Genomic DNA, 24,247 nt, shown 5'->3' on the forward strand with positions numbered 1-24,247 from the left:
ATTGTTTGGCCAAAGACCAAAAATGTTTTCTTTTGGCAGTTTTTGACAACACATTTTTGGTTGTGAGGTTTTCGATAGAAAGTCAAAATCTTTCATGAAGACGCCCTCATTTTCCAACCCAGCTGTACATGGAATTCTTTGCCTTTGCAAAGGGAGCCAGTAGAAGTTTTGTTCAATCCTCTGCAATGGAAGATTTCATTGTGTATCACACATGCTGATAACTCCATTGACCTTTGCCCTCCACTATCTTCTTCACCCTTAACTCAGTTTTCTCTTCCACTCAGGCCCCGAGCTGTACACTTGATCCAATCATCAGCATTTCCCGTCTCCCATTACTCATCTTTCTATTAGTGAATTCAAACATGTTGAAACACCCTTTCCTAATTATAGGCCCCATTCTCTACTATGCAGGAGAAAGGAAACTCTGGGAGTTTCAAGAAACTGAGTTCCTTAGGAGTTCTTCCATCAGGGAGATGGGGTTTGCCTTCCTGTGGAAGATGCCAGGGGTACACAGGGGCACATGTGCAGCTCAGTGATCAACAGGAAGAAAGGAGAATCTCTACAGATGCATACAATACAAGAGGAGTCCATACATCTGAGTAATTTACAAGGGGGGGAATCGTTGTAAATGCATTCAAAAGGGAAACTAGGCAGAGGTATAAATTGCAAGGAGAATCCCCTCTGTGCAGGTGGCTACGTTCCAAAGGGAAACCACTCATAGGGATTAATTGCACATGTAAATTAATCATGGGCAATAGTAGTCTCACAGGCACGCTCTCGTACATCATTAAAAGGCTGCCCCTCAATAGGGTGACCACATTTCCCTATGCTGAATACTGGACACCTGGTAAAATGACTCGTATTCAAGCGAGTTCAATGGCAATCAATCAGAACTATGCAGTACAAACATTCAAATTAACATCAAGTTGACTGAGCCCCTGTTAAAAAGAAATCCTGCATAGTTGGATTCTTTTTATTTCCCTTCTTATCTTTAAGGTTATAGGGCTCACACAGGGAGGGGTGACACACCCATCCCTCCCCCTCCCCCCACATGGGGAGAGGTGACACAAACACACTCCCCTACACCTTTCTCATGGGAGGGGAGGGTGTTGACCGACCGACCCAACCCTCCCTGCCTGGTGCTCTCCACCTTCCATGCCTGGCTGGGCTCCTGGAATGGACCTGGCTCTCCTGGTACCTGGTGCTGCATCTTCTGAGGGAACACTTGGGGAGGGACGGCACGCAGGGTCACATTTCTGCCAGGGTTCAGAATGTGGCCAGCGACAGCCTTTTGGCACTGTGTGGGAGGAAAGCGATGGGAGGAGGAGTGGGGGGAGGGATGACCTGGCCCGTATCTTTGGAAAACTCTTCTCTTCCCCACCACCCCCAGTGTGGCTGGGAGCAGCTTGTCCCTTCCTGCCCACACAGTGTCGAAAGGCAGCTAACACCTCCAGGCTGCTGCTGGTCACAGCTGGCCTCCGGCTACAGCACGGGCAGGAAGGGGTTAAGCCCTAAACATGCATTGTGCACCAGGGCCCAGGAATCCTGAGTGCAAGGGCTTCAGCGAACAGGGCCAGAGAGGTGGCTCAGCAGAGGAGGGTGCTTAGGGACAGAGCAGCCCCACTGTCCCTGGGGGCAGGACACAGGGCAGGGAGGTGCGGGGTGAAGAGGGTTGCTAAGCCCCTGCTCTGGGGGCTGCTGTGGAGCCTACAGGCAGGGCCGTCCCTAGGGGGGTGCAGGGCCCAGGGCGGAAGTGATGGATTCGTCTCTTCCGGGACCGACCACGCTGCTCAATCGCACCGGCCTGCAAGGCCTCCCAAAGCGCAGGGCCCGGAGCAGTTGCCCCGATTCGCCCTAACCAAGGCATGGCTCTGCCTGCAGGTTTGGGGCGTGAACAGGCTGGAAATCACTTCCTCCCTCCCACTCCAGAGCTAAGTTGAGGGGCAGAGAAGCTTCACTGTGCCAGTGCTGTGCAGGGCTTTGGCACATGCAGGGCTCGGCTTCTCCTCGCCAGTGCCCAGGGACGGAAGGTCTTGGGCTTTCCTGGGGCGCCGGCCCAGCCAGAGGCAGTGGAGGAAGGAAGGAGCCTGACAGCCAGATTGTTGGTGAGCTGAGCGCTCCGACCAGGGGCTAGTTCACCGCACAGCGCTGGGAGTGGGACATGTCCCACCAGGGGATTATGGCGGAGTAGCAGGGTTGGGGGGGGGCAAAGGGGCAAAGCAGGGAGAGGACAGCAAGAGGGGGAGCACGTAGAGGGCCAATGGGTGGGAAGCAGAGGCAACATGTAACCGGCCACCGCCTGGCGCCTGCCAACACGCACCAGCCACCACAGCTCACAGCACGCAGCCAGCGCCGGCCAGACGGCATGCAGCGGAGGCTGTGCTGACTGACCAGCAGGGGGAGTCGCAAGCCCCATGTGCTGTACCTTCACCCCACGACCAGCCTTACACACCCACCCCCGTTGTCAGCCACTGGACCCCCGCACTCACCGCTGGTGGGCAGGTGGCTGGCAAGCAGGGATCCGGCCAGTAGCAGTACCCACCTGTACTGATGCGGGGGAGACAGAAAATATGGGACAATTTGCCCGTTTTTAAGAAAAAGGCGGGACATCTGCAGGAGGGCTTAAATACAGGACTGTCCCTTTAAAAACAGGATGTCTCAGTTTCTGCAGAGTCTGTTGTGAAAGAAGTTAGGAATAGTGTGGAATAGTGTAGTATTAAAAACAAACAATAAAGAATCTTAGCCAAACCCTACCTTTTGGGCTGGGTCAGCGGCAGCCACATAATTAGCTCTTACTGCTATTGTATGGGGTGCTCTGCATCAGGAGGCCCTCGCAAGCATGCAGAACGCACAACAGAAGTTGGACAAATAGTTAAAAGACTAAGGAAGCCTTGAGGTTAAAAATAGCGAAGCTGAGCTCCTCTGTGTTCTTGGACGTGCAAGCAATTCAGACCCAAATGGTGTAATTACCTGGGAGAGCTGTTGTAAGGACTGAGCAGTGCTATGAATTTGTGTTGCCTTTAGGCACGTTCTGTCTCTTTCTCTTTGCCTGAGGCCCTGTAGTTGGGAAAAACACACAGACCCACAAATCCTTCTGGCTCGGCCGCTCTCTATTTCCTGAGACAGCCAGGGAGAAAAGTGGCATGACTAGTTTTCAAAGTTGGTTCTTTAAGAGAGGAAAGCAGAGGGGGCTGACTTGTATCAACTGCCAGCTTGCAGCATGTCAGGGGACTTAAGAGGGTGTGGACTGCTCTGCATTTCCCAAAGCCCTGTTTCCAGATGAACTAACAGTAAAACAGAGGAAAAATGGATGGTAGGTGGTTATAGAATGGTGGGGGGTTTTCAGTTCTCTTTTCTGGATGGTCCGGATGTGTCTGAGATGCTGGTTAGTGTCTCTTTTCCATTCATTTTGAACCTTTTCTCTTCAATTCAACCATCTTGGCTGTATCTCTGCTGTAAAATCTGTGCTCCAGCTGGGAGGATGAGAAATGTGGAACCTTTCCAAAAGCTGTTTGTTGGTGATGGCGATAGCATGGTTGGATGGGCTCATTTGAACAACGATAATCTTTTTAATACTGCTAAATGCAAAGTCATATATCAAGGAACCAAGAATGTAGGTCTCGCTTATAGGATGGGGGACTGTGTTTTGGAAAGCAGTGACTCAGAACAGGACTTAAGGGTCATGTTGGCTAACCAAATGAATGTGAGCTGCCAGTGTGATGTGGTAGCTAAGAGACTAAATGCAGTTCTTGGCGGTATAAGTTGAGGACTATCAAGCAGAAGTATGGAGGTGTTAGTAGTAGTGTATATAGCATGACGGAGACCACTTCTGACAAATTGTGTCCAGTTTTGGTGAGCACATTTTAAAAAAAGGCAACAAATTGGAAAGGGTTCGAAAGGAGCCACTGAAAAACAAGCTTTATAGTAAAAGACTTAGGAAACTCAATCTGCTGATTAACCTTAACAGAAGGTCAAGAGTTGACTTGTTCACAGTATATAAGTACCTATATGGGGAAAAGTTTCCAATAGCCTTTAACCTTCTAAAGGCATCACAAGCCACAACAAAATCAAATGACTGTAAGGTGAAGCTAGACAAATTAATTACGAATAAGGGGCAAATTTTGAATTGTAAGGATGATTAACTACTGGAAGAATTTAGAGGAAGATGTGATGGATTCTCCATCACTTGAAATATTTAAACCAAGATCATGTCAAGACAATCATAGAATCATAGAATATCAGAGTTGGAAGGGACCTCAAGAGGTCATCTAGTCCAACCCCCTGCTCAAAGCAGGACCAATTCCCAGCTAAATCATCCCAGCCAGGGCTTTGTCAAGCCGGGCCTTAAAAACCTCCAAGGAAGGAGACTCCACCACCTCCCTAGGTAACACATTCCAGTGTTTCACCACCCTCCTAGTGAAATAGTTTTTCCTGATATCCAACCTGGACTTCCCCCACCGCAACTTGAGACCATTGCTCCTTGTTCTGTCATCTGCCACCACTGAGAACAGCCGAGCTCCATCCTCTTTGGAACCCCCCTTCAGGTAGTTGAAGGCTGCTATCAAATCCCCCCTCATTCTTCTCTTCTGGAGACTAAACAATCCCAGTTCTCTCAGCCTCTCCTCATAAGTCATATGCTCCAGACCCCTAATCATTTTTGTTGCCCTCCGCTGGACTCTTTCCAATTTTTCCACATCCTTCTTGTAGTGTGGGGCCCAAAACTGGACACAGTATTCCAGATGAGGCCTCACCAATGTCGAATAAAGGGGAACGATCACGTTCCTCGATCTGCTGGCAATGCCCCTACTTATACAGCCCAAAATGCCGTTAGCCTTCTTGGCAACAAGAGCACACTGTTGACTCATATCCAGCTTCTCGTCCACTGTGACCCCTAGGTCCTTTTCAGCAGAACTGCTACCTAGCCATTCGGTCCCTAGTCTGTAGCAGTGCATGGGATTCTTCCGTCCTAAGTGCAGGACTCTGCACTTGTCCTTGTTGAACCTCATCAGGTTTTTTTCTGCCCAATCCTCTAATTTGTCTAGGTCCCTCTGTATCCAATCCCTACCCTCTAGTGTATCTACCACGCCTCCTAGTTTAGTGTCATCTGCAAACTTGCTGAGAGTGCAGTCCACACCATCCTCCAGATCATTAATAAAGATATTAAACAAAACCGGCCCCAGGACCGACCCTTGGGGCACTCCACTTGAAACCGGCTGCCAACTAGACATGGAGCCATTGATCACTACCCGTTGAGCCCGATGTCAGGATTGAGCAAAATAACTTTCTAAAAATATGCTCTAGCTCAGGGGTGGGCAAACTTTTTGGCCTGAGGGCCACATCTGGGTGGCTCCGGGGTGGCAGCAGTGTGCACCGGGGCCAGGGCAGACACCCTGCCTGCCTGGCACTGCGCCACTCCCAGAAGCAGCTGGCACCACATCCCTGCAGCCCCTGGAAGGGGGTGGGGGGGGCAGAGGACTCCGCACGCTGCCCTTGCTGCACCTCCAGGTACCTCCCCCGAAGCTCCCATTGGCTGCGGTTCCCCGTTCCCAGCAAATGGGAACTGTGTGGGGTGGTGCCTGGAAGGAAGGGCAGTGCACGGAGCCCTCTGCTCCCCCTCCCCCCACACACACCAGGGGCCACAGGGACATGGTGCTGGCCGCTTCTGGGAGTGGCGCGGGGCCTGCGGCGCCACAGGGGTGGCAATCTGCAGGCCGGATCCAAAGCCCTGAGGGGCTGGACCGGCCTGTGGGCCGTAGTTTGCCCACCCCTGCTGTAGCTCAACCAGAAGCTATGGGCTTGATTCAGGAATTTCTTGATGATATTCCACGGCCTCTGTTATGCAGGAGATCAGAGTAGCTAATCATAATGGTTCCTTGTGGCCTTAAAATCTATGAATTAAATAACAATCCTGTAATTTTGGTGATGGCCTCATTGGCTCTTTTCCCTGCAGCGTCATCTGGAAGTAGAATGAATGCACTTCTAGTTTCCTGGACTCAAATTAAGGGACTTTGAGGATTCTTCCTGACTTGCATCTCTTGTGCTGATAGACCTCCAAATGTTGATGTTATAGTCTCACACCTCTTCTCCAACTTTTTCCCCGGAAGTGGTGTTAAGTGGTGGCTTTCACTTTTCCTGGGAACTATTCCCAAGAGAGCAGAGGCTTGGATTCCCTTCATAGTAGTTCTTGTAGGTGGTCAGCCAGGGGTGCTTGCTAGGAACTGTGACACTATAAAAGGAGATTCAGGGGGCCATTTGTTTTGTAACGTTCTATCTAGATAAAAGGAACTAGTGCTATCTATTGGAGATTGAAGAAACCTTGTAGCTATACTGGCACAAGTGGATGCCCTATCTATAGTGTATATACTGAGTTTATTTTTCTCACGTCCCCCCTCTTGGTCCCATCATTTCTCCTTTTGGTTATAATCTCTTGGAAGCAGGATGGAAACTCAATAACATTTGTAATTGAAATATGGTTTTGAACATACATTGTGCAAATGGGATTGCAATGAGACAAAAGCAGATTGATCATCACTCACCTCTGTATGTGGATTATCTAATATCTGGGACTCTGCCCACCCCAAGTAAGGAGATGGAGGGGTGACCTGTTATGGAATCCTGCAGCAGGAGTATTTTATATTAGTGTCTTTTAGCCTTTAGAAAACAGCCAAGGTAAAGACAGACAAACATGTGACTATGGACGGTGCCATATTGGTGTTAGTATAATCATTCTGTTCAAGCAACTCATTTACTTAGACAATTTCATTCTTTTTCCACTGAGTTTTGTAACTTCCTTTTCAACATATGCAGATAATTACACATACAACTCTTATCAAAGATAAATAGATAAATTGACCACTGGATAGATCCCTGGTGTATCAGCTACAGAGAGGTGGTCTGTTTTGTATAGAAGATGTCCCTTCACTTTTTAAAAAAAATTATTCTTGGAGAGTCTTATGTGAATCATGGGGCTTGGGAACTACTAGAATTGCAGCTTAGGTTTTCCAATTAAAAGTATTACCCATAAAATGCAGATCACCCGAGTGAAAAGAGAAAGAGAGAGAAAAGGGGGAGGGGAAGAAAAAAAAGGAAGGGAGAGAGGGAATGAAAAGGAGGAAAATGAAAAAGTCTTACTTAAAATAATGCAATATTTAACTATATTAACTATAAAACAGACATTTTCTCATGCATTGTTTCTTGATAAACATGCCATGTGCATGGGAGAATTCAGGAAGTTAGGGATCAGTGAATGACCCTCAGTTCAGTTTAGATAAAGATCCAAAGGTTTCTTTCTCAAGCAGGATTCCTAATATTTCACTGTGTTGCCAGGGTCCAGTATGCTATACAAAGTCTCTTTCTTGGGCACACTCCCACTTATGGTGCAAGGCACAAAGAGCATGAAGATGAATGAACCCACCAATTTCAAGTCTCAGAGAAGGTTCAGTATGAAGATAGGGTGATGAGTCAAGCCTTTTCATATGTATCTGCGCTGGTTCTCTGATTCCTAAGGTAAGTAGCTTTGTCTAGACCCTAGATTTCCACAGATTCATAGAGTTTAAAGCTAGAAGAGGCCACAATAATAATTGAGTCCAGTGAATTCCACAGTGCTGTGACAGAAATGGAGTCTGCTGTTCAGTACAGTCAGTGAAATATGCACTAATTCCTTCTATGAAGAGGCGGGTCGGGGGAATTTCAGTGACTTTGAAACCTAATTTTCATTCAAGAAACTGCGCAGAGCAGTGTAACCTCAGGTGAGCATGATCACAGTTAACAGCCCTGTTTCTGCATACTATCCTTATCTGTCTGTTTCACTTTCAGTTGACCGGCAGGCAGGATATGGTACTGTATATACAAACATCCCATTTTCAGTGCTGGAAACAAAGCACTCAGAATCTGATTTGAACAAATTGACGCCTGATAGTGTTGGACAGGTGGTAGAGCAACCCTTGGTGGCAATCTGGAGTCACCCACTGCGCATGTAAAAGTTCCCCATAGGAATACTTTATCATTGCACTGCATTTGCTTCTGACTAAACATCAGGCAACGAACATCTGCAGACACAGACACATTTATAATAATGAGCAAATCATGAATACATTTCTCTACCACATTACTGGATGTAAGAGTGACTGTTTTAATATTATCAAAAAAGAACAGGAGTACATATGCATATGCATCCGAAGAAGTGGGCTGTAGTCCACGAAAGCTTATGCTCTAATAAATTTGTTAGTCTCTAAGGTGCCACAAGTACTCCTGTTCTTTTTGTGGATACAGACTAACACGGCTGCTACTCTGAAACCTTTTAATATTATGAATATCATATTGGACTTCTGCATGCTTCCCATGCAGGTGATAGATATGAAAGTATCTTCTGGGACTGATCAGATGCAGAACTCCTCTGGTATCCTAATGTATTATTCGTAGGAACTTTGTAAGCGGGTTTTGTCTCTCTGTCCATCCATCTGTCTGTCTGCCTTCCCATATAGACAATAAAAATATATAGATGTGTTTCATATGATTTATTTTACTCTGAGATACCTTCCTCCAAATAGTATCTGAGCAGAAAAATGGACACCAGGGGGGAAAAAAGCTGTTTAATGTGTTGAGCTTTTGCTAAAATGCTGGTGGCTTGTAACCATGCTGTGGTTAAACGAGCTCAGGTTGTCTCCCTTTCTGTCCTATGTCATTGTAGACTCACTCCCTGAGCAGTGAAACAGCCAGTGTGGGAACTGGTCTTAGGCTACAAAATGTAACTAGGAGAACTCAAAGAAACTTATTATTTAAAGGAATAAGGAAGGGAAATGCTAGCTGGATTCTTCCCCTTTTGTATGAGCGTGCTTTAGGCATCTGGCTCTCTCTCCACAGATCCCCAAAACCAAGAGTTTGCTGTATGGTTTGGTAACATTATTTTTTTGCATAGCTGTGGCTAATGACACACAAGCCGCCGTATGGGTCAGGGACAATGGGACTCCACACTCTTCCTTCCCTTTAAGCCTCCCTCTCAAATGACACAGCAACATAAGGATGGGGGTCAATGGTTGCCTTGTCAGTGAGTAAGGTTTATTTATAATTATCTCAAGGAATGAGCCAGGCTTAGCTGTTATAGAAGCCAGATAGTTCTGGTTCCTTCCTTTGTCATCAACCTGTACTGGTGTCTTCCTCTGCCCCTAGGTGATGTTGCCTTCTTCTCCTATTGCCAGATTTCTCCAAATGCTCAGCCATTGGTTGTGCCTTACCCTAGTGTTCAGGTGCATACCCTCATACTCAGACAGAGTTCCCACATCCTGTATATGAGTCAAACCCTATATTCTCAGAGGACACCAACACACTGCATGTAATATAACAGATTTTTACCTTTTTGCTTTTTAAAAAAGTCTTGCAGATAAAAAAAATGTTTAAAGAACGTTATTTGTTGCAAAGTCAACTTGAAAATTAGGAAATGCCAGATTTGTGGCTGACTATGCAACCATAATTCAAACCTTTTGTGCATATGCATTAAGGTATAGAATCTTTAATGACATGATTACATGCTTTTTTTCCATAGGCTCCCCTACCTCATTCAGTGCACCAGTTGCGGTAGTGGGTGGAATTATGGGATCATGGCCAGTTGTAAACTTGACATTCTGAACTTTTGAGTGCTTGACTTAGAATATGTTAAAAGCAAGTTATGTAGGTTTCGGTGCATGTAATATTATTTAGCTTATCTAGCCAAATAGTCTTTGCAACCAAAGCCTGTACTGGACAAAAGCTGCCAGTGATTCTATAGTTCACTATTATATACCTCTACCCAGATATAACGCTGTCCTCAGGAGCCAAAAATTCGTACCGCGTTATAGGTGAAACTGCATTATATCGAACTTACTTTGATCTGCCAGAGTGCGCAGCCCCGCCCCACCCTGGAGAGCTGCTTTACCGGGTTATATCCAAATTCGTGTTATATTGTGTCGCGTTATATCGGGGTAGAGGTGTACTTGACTGCAACCCAACCACTTACTCCAGGTGAGATGCCTGGAGACCAAGTTCTTGTAGCTTATCTAGCAGGATAGATATCGAGCCAGTGACTGACTGGCCCTATATTCAACTGCAGAGTTTCATGTTGAAACTCATTATATTTTTACCCTCCCCCCACCAGTGGATGCTTCTAGTATCCTTTCTACTCCTTGAAGTCAGCTTAGTGGCCAAACCAAGCTGCCAGATAGGCAAGGAAAAGTGGGTGTCTGGCATGTGAATGACTCAAGTACTCCTCAGAGAAGGTGTTTTATGGCCCTGCTGAAGACTCCTAGTTAAAATGCAGCAGCAACAGACTTCTGATTGCTTGGTGTGGGAGGTTTCAATGAAAGATTCTGTGAGTTCAATACGTTTTACAATTGATAACACTTCTTAGCACTCTTCTAGTTGTTACTGAATTGATTCCAGACTGGCACTTATGAAGAAAAATATCATTTGCATGTGTGTGTATTTGAGCTGTTTAGGACCTATTAATAACCATGTGGGAGGACGGCTGCGTTGTTACAGCTCAATACACAGAGTAGCACCCTTGAGGGAGATGCAGGGAGTGGTTTGGAATCGGTGGTACAGGAAACATTGCTGTTTTTTGCTGGTGCATATGAGACTTCCATCTGAATAACCCCTTTTTTCTTGTGAGGTTATTGTCACAAACTCTGTTTGGGGACCATACCACATCGGGGATTGGAGTATGAAGCCAAGCTTGGCCCCTTGCGCTCTGGGCTGGCAGGGACTTGGAGTATTGAGGATGACACTGGCTCTGCCTTGTGTGTCAGTGCTGAACGACCCTCCTCTATCCGAGCTACAGGCAAAGTGCTTTGTGGAACACCATATTAACGCTTTGCTAGTGGGCCCAACGGTCAAACTTGCATATCTGCTGAGTGTGCAGCGGGCTGGAAATTCTGCAGCAGCTTCAAGGCAATTGAAGAAAGAAGTGTTTAATGATTAGATATGAACATAAATACTAGTCAGCACAGTAGCCCCTCTGTTATCTACATTCAGATTAAATTACAATTGCTTCACTCTGACCCCAAACTCTCAGATTTCATTGCTTGCAGATTTTTGCATCACTGAGGAATGACTGCAGTACAGATGCTGTCAGAGGAACTTGGAGGTTTCGGCAGCTTGGTAACAGACAATTGGGGCTTTTGTCACCCCGGAAGACATAAGGGCAATTTGGGTTAAGCTCATTGGCAGGATGTTTCTGCTAAAGTGATCTGCAGTGAAATGGTTAACAATATTGCCATTTGCAGTGTCATGATTAGGTTGCAGAATCAACACTCCATTGAAATGAACGATGCAATTCACATGTCTCTGAGCTATTGTTTCAGGCTGCCTGCAAACTCAGGAAAACATTACTGCATTGGCTACACACAGTTTGTATCTTTAAAGTGTTCTTCACAACCAAAAGGGCTAGAAGCCTGGTTCTTGATTCTGCTCTCATTTACACTAAAGAAGGAATAACTCCACTTCAGAAACACTTCCCTCGTCCCGGTGCCCCGTGAACCAGAACAGCCCATGGATCATCTGGAGAAAGAAATGTGACTCTCCATGAGGGAATGGACAGTTGAAATAACCTGAGTTACTTAAGGGATGCCATTCATGAAGGAAGAGTATGGGCCTGATCCAAAGCTCATTGAAATCAATGGGAAGATTTCAAATGGTTTCAAGGGTCCAGATTTACAAAGGTATTTAGGCACTTAAATACCACTAGCAGTTTGAGATCTGCTGATAAAAAGTGCTATATATGAGCTAGGAATTATTATTAGTATTATTTATTATTAATTAATCATCATAATAATTCATGCTGGTGTAATCTGCAAAACTGACAGAACTTACATCTGAAATCTTCTAGTTACACAGCAGGCAGAACAGAAGAACCATTTCTCAGGTTGGTGGGGGGCAGTCCATTCCACCTTTAGTTTTTTTGCTGAGACTGCCAAAAACTGCCAGTCATGGGTGTGTCTCCTGTTTGCTAGGAAGTGAAAAGCAGCCATCAGTTCATTTCACATGGGCTACTGACAAGGTGATGGATAGTGGACAAGCGATATATAGCCCTGCCCACATGAAATCTGCATTTTCTTAGAGAGCTCCTTTTAAAGCCTCACTTTGAGGCAGCAGAGCCACCAAATTGAAGATATTTTGTTGCCAATAGGTGGTAATGACTTTTAGCCAGTAAAGACTAAGAAATTATGTCAAGCCAACAGCCTAGAGAGGAGAAATTCTGTATTTCATTACCAGTTACATCAGAGCTATCTAGGACTCCAAAGAATTATTGTTCCATGCATAGGCCAATAACTGAATGAAAAATAAGAACCACAGTAGAGGTAACTTTGAATATAGGGGAAAAGCAAATGCAGTGAGTGAGAACTTGAGCAACCAAAAAGTACTTAAACCAGAAGCTTAGTGGGTTGTTTCTTTTAACCTATGAACAAGTCAAAGGATGATTCTGTATGAGTGCCTTCATCACTTATCCATCACAGATACATCATGAGATATCCAAAGTAACAGGAACAACAGAATCTGGTGTGGAATTGCCTTTCCAAATCGATTATTCTCTGTCCCGTGTGAGCAATATGCAACGGGGAGGAGGGCTAAAGAGGAAAGCACTCAGAAACCACTGCCTGTCAGTTATTCATCCTTAAGGGCTCTGTTATATTATCCCCTTGCAATCAGATTAGCAGTCTCCTTTGTATGGCTCATATCATTTCAGGTTAATATTCATGTGCAGTAATATTGGAAAGTGACATTCATAGTATATTAGCTAAGATGAATATTAATATGGAGTGATGGAGAGGAGCTAATGTGCTAGGGCTGTCATACTGTGTTAACACTGGAATGCCGCTTCTGCCATTTCCAGCTCACTTTATACTGTCTGAGTGTCAAGGAGCTGAGCATATTGCTCAGTGCATTTCCCCTGAAATGAATGTGTATGGGGTGGGGAGGACAGTTCCACTCCAGTGGTTCCTATTGAGATCAGAGCAGTGGAAGGAGATGCTCTTTCTCCAGTCCTACATTCCTTTGAATATATATCTCAGTTGCCATCCTATTGTATTCCAGTGTATCTGAATCCAGATGTCACAGGACTAGCAGCATTTAGAAGAGCCATGCAGCACCAACACCAGGGATTTACTTTTCCAGACAGGAATATGTATTCAAGATACTCCTGGGGTGGGGATGGGAATGAGGGGTTTGGAGTGTGGGAGGGGGCTCCGGGCTGGGGTGTGGGGTTGAGGTGTGTGTGTATGTGGGGGGGGGTGAGGGCTCTGGCTGGAGGTGTGGGCTCTGAGGTAGGGCTGGGGATAAGGGGTTTGGGGTGCTGGAGGGGGCTCCGGAATGGGGCAGAGGGTTGTGGTGTGGGAGAGGAAGGGGATGAAGGCTCTGGCTGGGTAGAGTTGCCAACTTTCTGACTGCAGAAAACCAAACACCCTTGCCCTGCCCCTTCTCTGAGGGCCCCATCCCCCCTCCCTCCGTTACTCACTCTCCCCCACCACTCGCTAATTTTCACTGGGCTGGGGCGGGGGGGTTGGTGTGCGGGGCGGGCTGAGGGCTTCAGCTGGGAGTGTGGGACTGAGGATGAGGGGTTTGGTGTGCAGGAAGGGGCTCCAAGCTGGGGCAGAGGGTTGGGGTATGGGAGGGGGCTTGGGGTGTGGGCTCTGGGCGGCAGTGTAACCTCAGGTGGCTCTCAGAAGCAGCTGGTATGTCCCTGCGGCCCCTAGGCACAAGGGTGGCCAGGAGGCTCTGCGCGCTGCCCCCATCTGCAGGTGCCGTCACCGCAGCTCCCATTGGCCATGGTTCCAGGCCAATGGGAGCTGTGGAGCTGTCGCTCAGGGAGGGGGCAGTGCGCGGAGCCTCCCTGGCCTCCCTTTCACCTAGGGGTTGCAGGGACATACTGGCTGCTTCCGGGAGCCACACGCAGACCGGACTTTGTGCTGCCGACCGGACTTTTAACGGCCCGGTCAATTATGCTGACCAGAGCCGCCAGGCGTTCCGGTTGAAAACTAGATGCCTGGCAACCCTATACAAACTGTACCCAGTAAATTTTCTCAAGCTGGGCACCCAGATATATAGTACCCAAAATCACTGGTTACTGATGAAAAAGTAAGTCATAATTGCCTAGCTCAAAGGCCTTACTTTCTAACAGTTAACCTCATGGTTCCACACAAAATGGCCCTTGATCTGTTCTCCTCAAAACTGTTTCATGGCAGCTAAACTGGATCTGTCCAGGGATGATCACATGCTTTAACTACTATCTATTTAGTTATTGCTTTTGTTGTTATAAATAGCTCCCATATATGTACAGTAGTTAAATGTGTGTTCAGCAAAATATAAGGAGTCCTTGCATCTGCTCTGGACTATAAAATAAGAACCTGGGGGTTGAAAAGAGACATTCCAAAAGTTATTCCAAAGTAGGAAACAGAAACCTCATCCTTGGTTACATAAAGGGCCATTGGACAAGCTCAAAAAAGACCATCCCCTCCCTGGTGTGACCCAGGGAAAGGTCGTCTCCTCTGCCCCGTTTTCCCTTTGCACTCTCTCTCTCCCATTGGTGGCACAGGGCCGTGCCCACTGGCAGAGTCTGGGCCTGAGGCTTTGCCAGCAGCTTTCGCCATCATCCTTTGCGTCGCATCCAAAAGCGTGTGACTGGATTTTTTCCAATATGTGAACTTCCCTCTTCCTCCCTGACATAAGCACCTTGTCCCTAGCACCTGGCATTAGCACCTCCTTCCTAGCACCTTCTACTCTCAGTGGTTCTCCTCCCCAGCTGGGTTTCCTCTCTAATACCCTCAGGACTTTCCTTTCCACTCAGCACAGTATACTCTCCAGCTTCTAACAAAAATGACATATATTACAACTGGGAAATATCTGTCTTCCAGCTACCTGAAGTCTCCCACACCAGTGATATTATCATTTTTCATGTGTGCAGTGGCAAGTGTGCCAGTTAAAGCTGTTGCTCCCTTCTGTTTATGCTGCTTTAGGAGTGCACTTGTACAACAAGTATAGGATTTGACCTAGCCCCACCGCCTCCCTCTCCTGCTATCTGGAATGCTACATCCATTCTTTCTCCAGACTATCCTGAGCAGTCCATGCATACTGCATTGTGCTCCTCTCCTCACCCCTTTGCTCCTGATGAGAATTTAGGGTATAAATTGACTCATGAGAGGGTGAATGTAACTTGTACCTTTGCACCAAAAGGACAATCCAGCTAAATGGTCAGGAATTTCTTAATTATTTGTGCTATGAAATGTAGGTGTTCACCAAAGGAAATACCTGTTCCTCTGTGCTGCTGTCATTCCTCTGAGGGTACCAAAATTTCCATATTTAATGTGTCCATGCTGTCTGATACCAAGGGGAGCTGTGACTTTCCAGTATCTTGACTGGGGTGATGGTTCAGTTACTTTGCCCTGGCGTGTTATTTATTTTAATCGTGGTTTTCAGCAGGGCCAAGGAGATTTTTATGAGGCCACGGTCTATTTGTGCCCATATTCCGAAAAAATGATTCAAGGAGGCTGTAACGCTCCCATTTGTTGATGTTGTTGTCACACCCTCTGGATCCAATCACCCTTGCTTTGGCCCTATTTCCAAACATTTTGCAATGGCATCCAAGGTCAGATTTAGTGATTATGGTAGGCGTCAAGTAAAATCTATGAGTCTATAAATTTAACAATCAGCTCAAATTTAATAGTCTTTGAAATATTCCAACTGTAGCTTCTTTCCCTCTATCCCATTCCTCATTTTTCAGGCTACAGACACAGCTCTTACCATGATTTACTCTGTGTGCCTTTTAGCAAGTTTTTCAGAAGAGTGAACGCCGGAGAGGCCATTGAAAGAGCTGGGAGAAAAACAAAGAGAGGAATCTTTGTATGGGGGTAAATGCGTCTCTCTTTTTCTCACCACATCTTTGAAATCATTATTACCATTTTTATTATTCCTGCTGGATCTGTGAAGTGGTGGAAATGGAAGTTGGTAAGGCCCCGAAAGAACAAAGCGGTGAAGTCCATTTCCTTTCACAGCCAAGTGGGTTTCCATGTCTAGCCAGTGAATAAAATGGCTGGCGAGGGGCCAGAAGAGAGTTAATAGATTTACAAACGATCAGTGTTTTCTCTGTATTGATTTTCCCAGGATATTTCCTGAACACAGCAAGCAGTTACAACTCACAGTCTGAGTTTCCAATGAATAGCTGGCTCACAGGGAAGTCGCTAATGGAGACACTGCTGGAGTGGGTAACTTTATCTGAAGCACTCTCCTCCAGGATGTAACACATCTGACTGGGGAGCACTGGGAAACAAGGAGCCTCCAAACACTCACAAAACATTGAACAGGAGGAAATGCTACTGGGTTGGTAGGGAGGCATGAGTGACATTAAGTATTGCCATTGCTTGGACATGATCCTGTACCATTAAAGAGAGGGGTAATTTTGTGAAAGTCCAGATGGCAAGATGATTAGGGAAGAGTATATATTCCTTTTGGTTAGTTTGTTTGTTTGCTTTGGTTCCCAGCCACACATTCTATCTTTTCCCCCTGCCCTCTCTCCACATGCTCAGACTGCAGAATTCTGACAACCCACCTGCTCACTGAAATGCTACTGTGTGCATTCGGGTTAGATGCAGCAGAGGGAATTAGTCTTTAACTCAGTGTTGTGTGTGCACAGTCTAGACTAGTACATCCCAGTCTGATGCTTTGCATTTGCAGGTCCAAATACTGATAGGCTCAAATTTGGGTTCCCATCACCCACCTTGAATTTTCATGAAATTAATACTGAACCTATACCCAAATAGTGTTAAAAGTACATACTGGAAAGAAAAGCATTTTGTCTTTGCTTCACAAAATATATGGAGAAGGATCTAGTTAGTCTTAGTGTTGTCAACTATCACATATCCAGAAGTTGGCCCTCATACTCTCCCTGTCACTCCTCTATCAAAACATTCATCACCTGCATTTTGAGGGTGTGCTGGAGCCACACAGTAGCAATTCTCAGGTATTGCAAAGAGGAAGTGCATATTGGATGGATTGTACCAGTAGGCTAATAAAATGGTTCCACGGTGTAATGGTTAACACTGTGGACTCTGAATCAGTGATCTGAGTTCATCTCTTGTTTGGATCTGCATTTCCTTTGGAGGGAAAAGATGGTCCAATGTTTGGGACACTAGCTAGGGACTTGCAAGACCAGATTTCAATTACCTACTCTGCCACAGACATCCTATGTAACTGTAGGCAAGTCACTTAGTCTCTTTGTGCCTTAGTTCTCTATCTGTATAGTGCGGATGATAGTATTTCCCTCCCTGATGGGCTACTGGGAGGATAAATACTTTGAATATTGTGAGGTACTCTGATACTGTGATTCTGGGGGCCATATAAGCACCATCCGTAGAATTGCCTGTCATGAAAATTTAATTGAATGTTTCACAAAGATTCACAAAGATGGTGAATTGCAGGATATCTAATGCAATCTGTGTTCTAGCCCTTATTCCAAGATCAAGGACTTTGAGGTGGAGATATGGATGAAGGGCTGGAGAAATGGAGGGAGGAGAGATAACAGTGAGAAGAGATTGAGAGAGAGAGGCAAGCATGGATGTCAAAGCTGCTAGAAGGAGAAGAGCCAAATCAGAGAAACAAAAAGATCTTGAAGAAAGGAGAGGGCTTTGGAGAAAAAATGAAATCAAGCATTTAAACAGGGATGTGCTGGAGGGAACAGCAGGGAGTCACCTGCTAGGAAGGGTCAGGGTGATGTCCCTGCCTCTTACGGAGTTATCCCATCTCTCGATACTGTTAAACATCCCTGCCAGAGATGATATATCCATTGTGCTCATGAAGGTCTTGTTCCTGATTCCATTGAAGTTAATGGTTGAAGTTCCAGTGACAGTATTTGGGAACCACAATACTGGCACATTTTTTTGCCTTTTGAATATAGCAGATTCCATCAGTTGGCAGGGATGGTTCCAAGGATGATATCTCTGGGCTTCCCCGATGGTGTCTGTATGCAATGTGGTCATGATGTTGCAAAGTGGTGAGTATCCTATGATGTGCTGAGATCCCTCAGTTCTCACTGACTTCAATGGGAGTTGAAGGTGGCTCAACATCTTGGACAATCCAGTTCGACATATGGTTTAGGAACAAATTATAGACACTTCAAGCAAAGGGCGATTGCTATAAGTTTGTTTGTCAGTGATTCTGCTGCCCTCCTGGTAAATTGTGAACACATGCCTTTGTTTAAACAGGAAAAGCAATGAATAGCTATCCCAGTCCCTTCACTGCTCCTCTCTTGTAGGGATTGTGCCCCAAAGACATGGGTCAAGCTAAGTGGAAGGAGGAGGGATATTTTGTAGGCGCCCCTTGTTAAAATATGGACAGAACCCTGCACTTAAGGTCTTCTGAGGGAAAACAGGGACACTGAAAGAGGCCAAGGAAAAGATGTATAAAGATACAGCAGGGGAAGCAGAGAAGGAAGAGTGAAAGGAGGACTAAGATAGTTGATCCCTAGTTTGTAAAGCTGGACTACCTTCCATTCACCAGGAAGGCCTCAGGAAACAAGGTTTAACTATCACTAGCCGCTAAAAAAGAGAAATACTGAACACCATGTAACTCAGGCTGAGGGAGTTTAGTGACCTGACGCCTCCCATTATCCCCAGAGGGCAAACAATGTAGTTTGCTCAATAAGGAAAAAAAACAACAGAGGTACCACATACAAAAACAGTTTTATTATTATTATTATATTTTGCTGTTTAATGCAATGCTTCAACTAGGAATACAACTCAGCAGAGGTACATACATGTATATTGCATGTAATTTTCATTGTGTCTTCAAAACATTTCAAACCCTCATCATCTCAGTCCTTGGTTAACTGTTATGTTGGAGCCTCTCCTGCCTAGCTGGCTATGGCTCTCCTCATCCTGCATAACATATTCTAATGTCGCTGTATAGCAGTCTTTGTTCCCTCTGAACCGAAACATTATGCACAAATTCACAGAAATGTCTCTTTACCACGCGCTTCTTTCACTGTGTGAATGCTGTATATAATATGTATATATCTATACAGTATATATAAATATATATATATATATATCTAAGGTATATATAATAACGTGGGTTAGCTTTACATAGCCAACCATAAAACTTGTGCTTATCTTATTTATATGAGATCAAATGTACGGCATCAAGAATGCTACCAAATTCCAGCAGCCCTAGTTTGTATGATTCTCATTTCTCAATCTTGCCATATGATTTTGGACACCATTTACATTTAGTGCACTTTTTTTCATATAGTATATTTCTTTTAAGACAAGAATACTGAATTTTGCAAATTAACAATAGGTTTTTCATACTCTTGAGATAAAAAATAATAATAAAAAAATTAGATTTCGAGAGGAGACTAGGCCCCTTCTTGTACATACAGTTTGAAGAGTAACTGAACATTCATTGTAGATATATTTACATTGCAACCTTATCTTGATAGTATTACACATATTGTATTATTTCTGTACATAGCCAAGGTATGCTGTTGGTCATGATAAAACACACTGCCTAAAGGTATTTACAGTTTGAATATTAGACTCAAGCTCACCAATGACCTCCTCAAAATGGCACCAGAAGTTAAGGGTTAAGTCATAAAAAGGTCAGTTTATTACTGACCTTGGCACATTCTCACCTATTATATTTTTATTATCACTATTATGTGCTTCAGAAAAGGATGGATATCTTTGGGGTAGAACTTTAAAGATGGAATCATCTGTGGAACCAAAACCTCTGAGCCTCCCCAGAGCAGATGAAAAGCGGTAATGCCAGAACGCCTGCAATCTGCCTGTCCGTTTGGAGCTTTGGGAACAGAAAATTTGTCTTGTTTCCCTGCCTACTGTGCTTTTTACAGTGCCAGAGGGTGAAACAATGTATATGTTAAACGCACGGAAACACACCCTTTGTCACGAAGGGCAGCAGAAACAGGACCTTCCATTTCAATGACTACTACAGTGATACTGCATCTGATCCTGCCAGATACCAAAGTCTCCCAGAGAGTTAGTGCAGTTGGGGCTATCTTACAGGAAAAGCTTTTCATGCATGCTCCTTCATAAATACAATTCAGGGGTGAATTTTGCCAACCATATCAAAAAAGAAGAGAAATGGCAGTCTCCAGACATCAGGTGAAGGACAGAGCTATGGAGCGGGGAATGGTCCACTTTTTTTTCTTTCTTCAAGCAGCAGCAGATTAACGTGTGTGCCAAATCCACCAGCTACCTCTCTAATTCAAGCACAGGGAACACCGATATGTAGGCAGCAGTACTACTGCTTTCCCCCCCTCCATAGTAAAGAAAAGGAGATTATAGAAAACGGAGGGAAGTAAAAATATGAAAGAAAATATTTGCAAGACATTGGTTGCAGTGTGTGGTACTGATCAAAATAAGACTGGCTCTGGTTACAGTCCCAGTTTTGGGATTCCCTAGTGAAAAAGGCAGTGAAGTCAGAGAGCACTTAGAATATTTTAACAGTACCTTGGTAGCTCAGGATGAATGACAAGGCCCCCACTTTGTCATTTCATGATGCACAGACCACTGCACAGTGTTTTGTCATGTAATATTTCATCATAACAATATATAATCTCCATAATTACCTATGTTATTTTCTGGTTTGGAGCCGATACACTTTTAAAAATGGGAACAGAGAGGATTGTCTTGCTTTTGTGTTGTTTTTTCTAAAATTAAAGCATTTAAAAGGGTTCTTGATTTGAGGTTACTATCTCCAGTAGTACATCTAAGAATATAGAATTGAATCAGGCTTGTTTGCACACTACAAAATGGCATGACTCTAGCAGGGCAGAAGTATCAATACACTAGCACTCACTATATCTGAGAGAAAGTGCAGATCCATTGCTGAAATGGCTGGGAAGACATTAATTAAAGCAGCAAAGTAAGAGGAAACATGGCTTTATTTCAAAGAACAGGACAGAAGAGGAGAAGTAGGAAAAAAGAAAAACAAAGTTGGGGATCTCTACCAGTGTATGTCACTGGGGCAAGGGTTTTTTAAATTAAAAAAATGTTTCTTTTTAAAGTCTACAGTGAAGTGCAACAACATGGGGAGAGGATACATGGGCAGAAGTTTTGTTCACAGCCAAGGGCACTATACATGGGGCACAAAAGCGTTAGTAGATTTGGATGATAAAAGTCACACACACTTTTATCATCCTAATTTCAACTGCTTACTCTTCCACCAGCTGTGTCTACATCGATATTTAGGGGGAGATTTTCAAAGGCACAAAGGGCATTTAGGCACCTAACTCTCATTGACTTTGGTTGCCCAACTCCTCTTTGTGCCTTTGAAAATCTGCCCTCTTAAGACAGACTGTTTATTGTCCGGCAATCTGTTCCTTGGTATGAATTTAGCTTTTCGGTCAATAAAAGCATTGACTTGTGACTTTTTGAGTTATTTGTACGGGGTTTTAAAGTAAAAATTGTGGCCAGAATTGGCCGCATACACCAGCACCAGTTCTGCGATACAAAGCTGGTTTAACGGGCTGGTTAAAGCCAGGTGAATGGCTGCTGTGTGTTGCAGGAAAGGCATAGAGCAGTCAGAGTGGCGGGTGGCTCCACCAGAGGGGAAAGGCTTGAACATTTGTGGCAGTATAAAAGAGTCAAATCCATCAGCAAATAGAGCCTAGGGCAGCCACAAAGCCCTGGGAGTGGAAGAGTCTTTATTTAGCCCCAGATACTCAAAAGCAAAGCTAAGCAGTGGTGGAAGGGGGGATCCAGTAGGTTTTCCACACTGAATTACAGAACAGCAACAAGTGCACATCCAGCTGCGAGGTGAGGTAGAGCAAGGAAGGGGCCCTTTTTGCCTGCCTTGGCCCTTTTATTAACTGTCCTGTACCTCTGCCAGACAATCCAGGAGCCTGCTGCAAACACCACTAAAATCTCCTTCATTGGCTGACTGGTGTCACAGAGTAGCCGGCCTTCTCTTTCAGCCTCTTCCCACACACCCATGCTGGTTGAGTAGCCCAGCTTGCCTTAATATTGTCCCAGCCTCATAAAGCAACCAAAGCACAGAGGTGAATCTGGGTCTTTTACTTCAGAAACAATTTTTTACTGATTTGGCAACTGCTTCTGATGTTATAAAAGAGAACCACTCATCAGGAAGTGAGATGGGAGGAATAGGAATATGAATTATATTATAAAGGAGATGCATGGGATAGTCCCAAAATATTTCCATGTGGTCATCATTTTTTGAAGCAGTCTGAGTGAGTGAGAAGTTAGCTTAGAGTCCCCTTCCCAAAATAAATCAACAGAGGGCTAGTGTATGACCCCTATTTCATCTGCTTTGCACCTCTCTGGCAGCACAAAAACAGCTGGAAAATTAGCTTCACTGGCCAGCTGCCACTTTCCTCAATGTAAGGGAATCTGGAGTGGCATTACAGCCAGCATGTCTGGATGTTCATAGCCTACTTTCCTGGCCTTGGTATGCTGGGTGAGATGGGGGCACGGCAAGGGAAAGAGACTGCTGGGGGACATTGCAGCTAGTGTAATTTTGTACACACCAGGAATACTCGAAGTTGCTCCTCCAGACCTGACATCTGCTGGCCTGAGGATTAGGGAAATGCAAAAGTAACGTACAGATGCTTTTTCCCCCTCCATGCTGTGCTGGGTCTAAAACAACCAGTGTCCAGGATCTGACCCTTCGGTGCCAGTCTTTACTGGCATTTGAGAGAAAAAAGTCTCACATATATTGACTTTCTTTTGTTTCGCATGGCCCATTTTTCACAAGGCAACCATCAAAAGCATTTCTATGTCCAAATGGACCCCTATGATTCCTAATAAATCAAGTAAAAATGCCAAACAGATGACTGACCAGAATGCTCCTTAGGTTTTTGCACACAGCTGAAAGCAGATTTCTCAATGTTACTTTGGCTGACAGTTGCGATAGCTGTACCGTTTTTTCCCTCTAGAGTGATGTTAATGCTCACAAAAGGCGCCATATTGACATACCTTCAGGCTGTTGTCCTCTCCTCAGAAAGCAGCTATAGACTGGACAGTGACAATTGCAAGTCTTCCTACACTGGACTGAAAAATGTGACTCAATCCTGACCTAGAGGGACCACCTTTATGGGGAAGAAAGAGTGGTTCAAGCTCAGTGCCTCGTCATGTCTTGTCCTCTGTCTGGAGCCTGCCAAAGAGGGGGGACAAATCGTGCTAATTGTTGTCTTCCATATTTCTTAATGAGTTACATATACAGTTTGCGAAAATTACATGTAAAGCTCAGCATGGACTGTGAAAAATCCAGCTGGGCTTCTTCTGCCACCTGCATTACAAAGATAATGGTGCTAATATTACAAAGAAAGCTGGCACTATGGCTGATGATGCATGGACCAGAACAGAACGCAGCTCTTCTTTCCACTGCTTCATTGGTTTAACAGCACCAACAACAGTGGTTTTTATCAGTTAACGAAGCTGACAGATTCAGATGACAAATGAGGAGCTAAAATGGGTAGGTAGAAGGCACCATTTTCTTAAGAATCACATTTACAGCCTGCAGAACTATAATCCAAAGGGGAATGAAGTGAATGTGACGTATCCTGTAGATTTGGAAGAACAAGGAAAGGCATGGGGAGAGGGATTATAAAACCCATGTAGGTTTTTTAACAAGAGCCTCTTTGTTTGAAAGAATAAATTACTGAGTAGGCATGAGAGACTATGGGATCTCGCTAATCCACCCCCCAAACTGAATTTAAACCTTACAGAATGTGTGAGGCTTTTTGAGCCTCAGTGTCACAAGCAGGGTATACACAGCATGAGGAATAGGAATTTGTCTTGCACCTCAGATTAGATGATAAGGAGAGCAGCACGGCTATCATTCCTATGCATCACACTGAATATTGAAAAATGTATATTGCACACATATGCTCTATGCGCACGTATGTGTGTTTGCAGACGCATTATTTCATGTTTGGAACTCTAAAGTTTTGAAGAATGTGTGTATATGTGTATCAGCAGAGACATTTTACATACAACTAGGAAACATACACTAAGGATATAGTACACTATGCAGTTAGTGTGGCCTCTCAACCTTCCAAATGTACTGTCTGTTAATACAATTTGAAATAAAGTCTCTCTTTTCACAGGCTCAAAGATAGTGATGGGTGTTAGGAAGAAGCATTAGAAAGCTGTATGTTATGTTTCATTTCTTGGTGGGTCTTTGGCACAATGTCTATTTCTCTTCACATCACATTGTGCCTCATCACATCATGAAATGCAGCAGAATGCAT

At 44.8% G+C, this 24,247-nt stretch overlaps 1 protein-coding gene across 2 annotated transcripts in view; it reads right to left on the minus strand.

Annotated features, from left to right (window-relative positions):
* Positions 1 to 24,247, minus strand: part of CHRM2 (cholinergic receptor muscarinic 2) — a 176,843-nt gene that overhangs the window by 22,477 nt on the left and 130,119 nt on the right. Inside the window, exon 3 of one of the 2 annotated variants that reach the window (XR_010592287.1) lies at positions 11,842 to 11,977. The exons of the other annotated variant lie outside the window; for it this stretch is intronic. The gene's annotated coding sequence lies outside the window, so the exon portion shown is untranslated. The remainder of the gene's footprint in view (positions 1 to 11,841; positions 11,978 to 24,247) is intronic. 2 annotated transcript variants of the gene reach the window in all.

Source organism: Chrysemys picta, chromosome 1 (assembly GCF_011386835.1).
Source record: "Chrysemys picta bellii isolate R12L10 chromosome 1, ASM1138683v2, whole genome shotgun sequence".
NCBI classification, from domain to species: domain Eukaryota; kingdom Metazoa; phylum Chordata; order Testudines; family Emydidae; genus Chrysemys; species Chrysemys picta.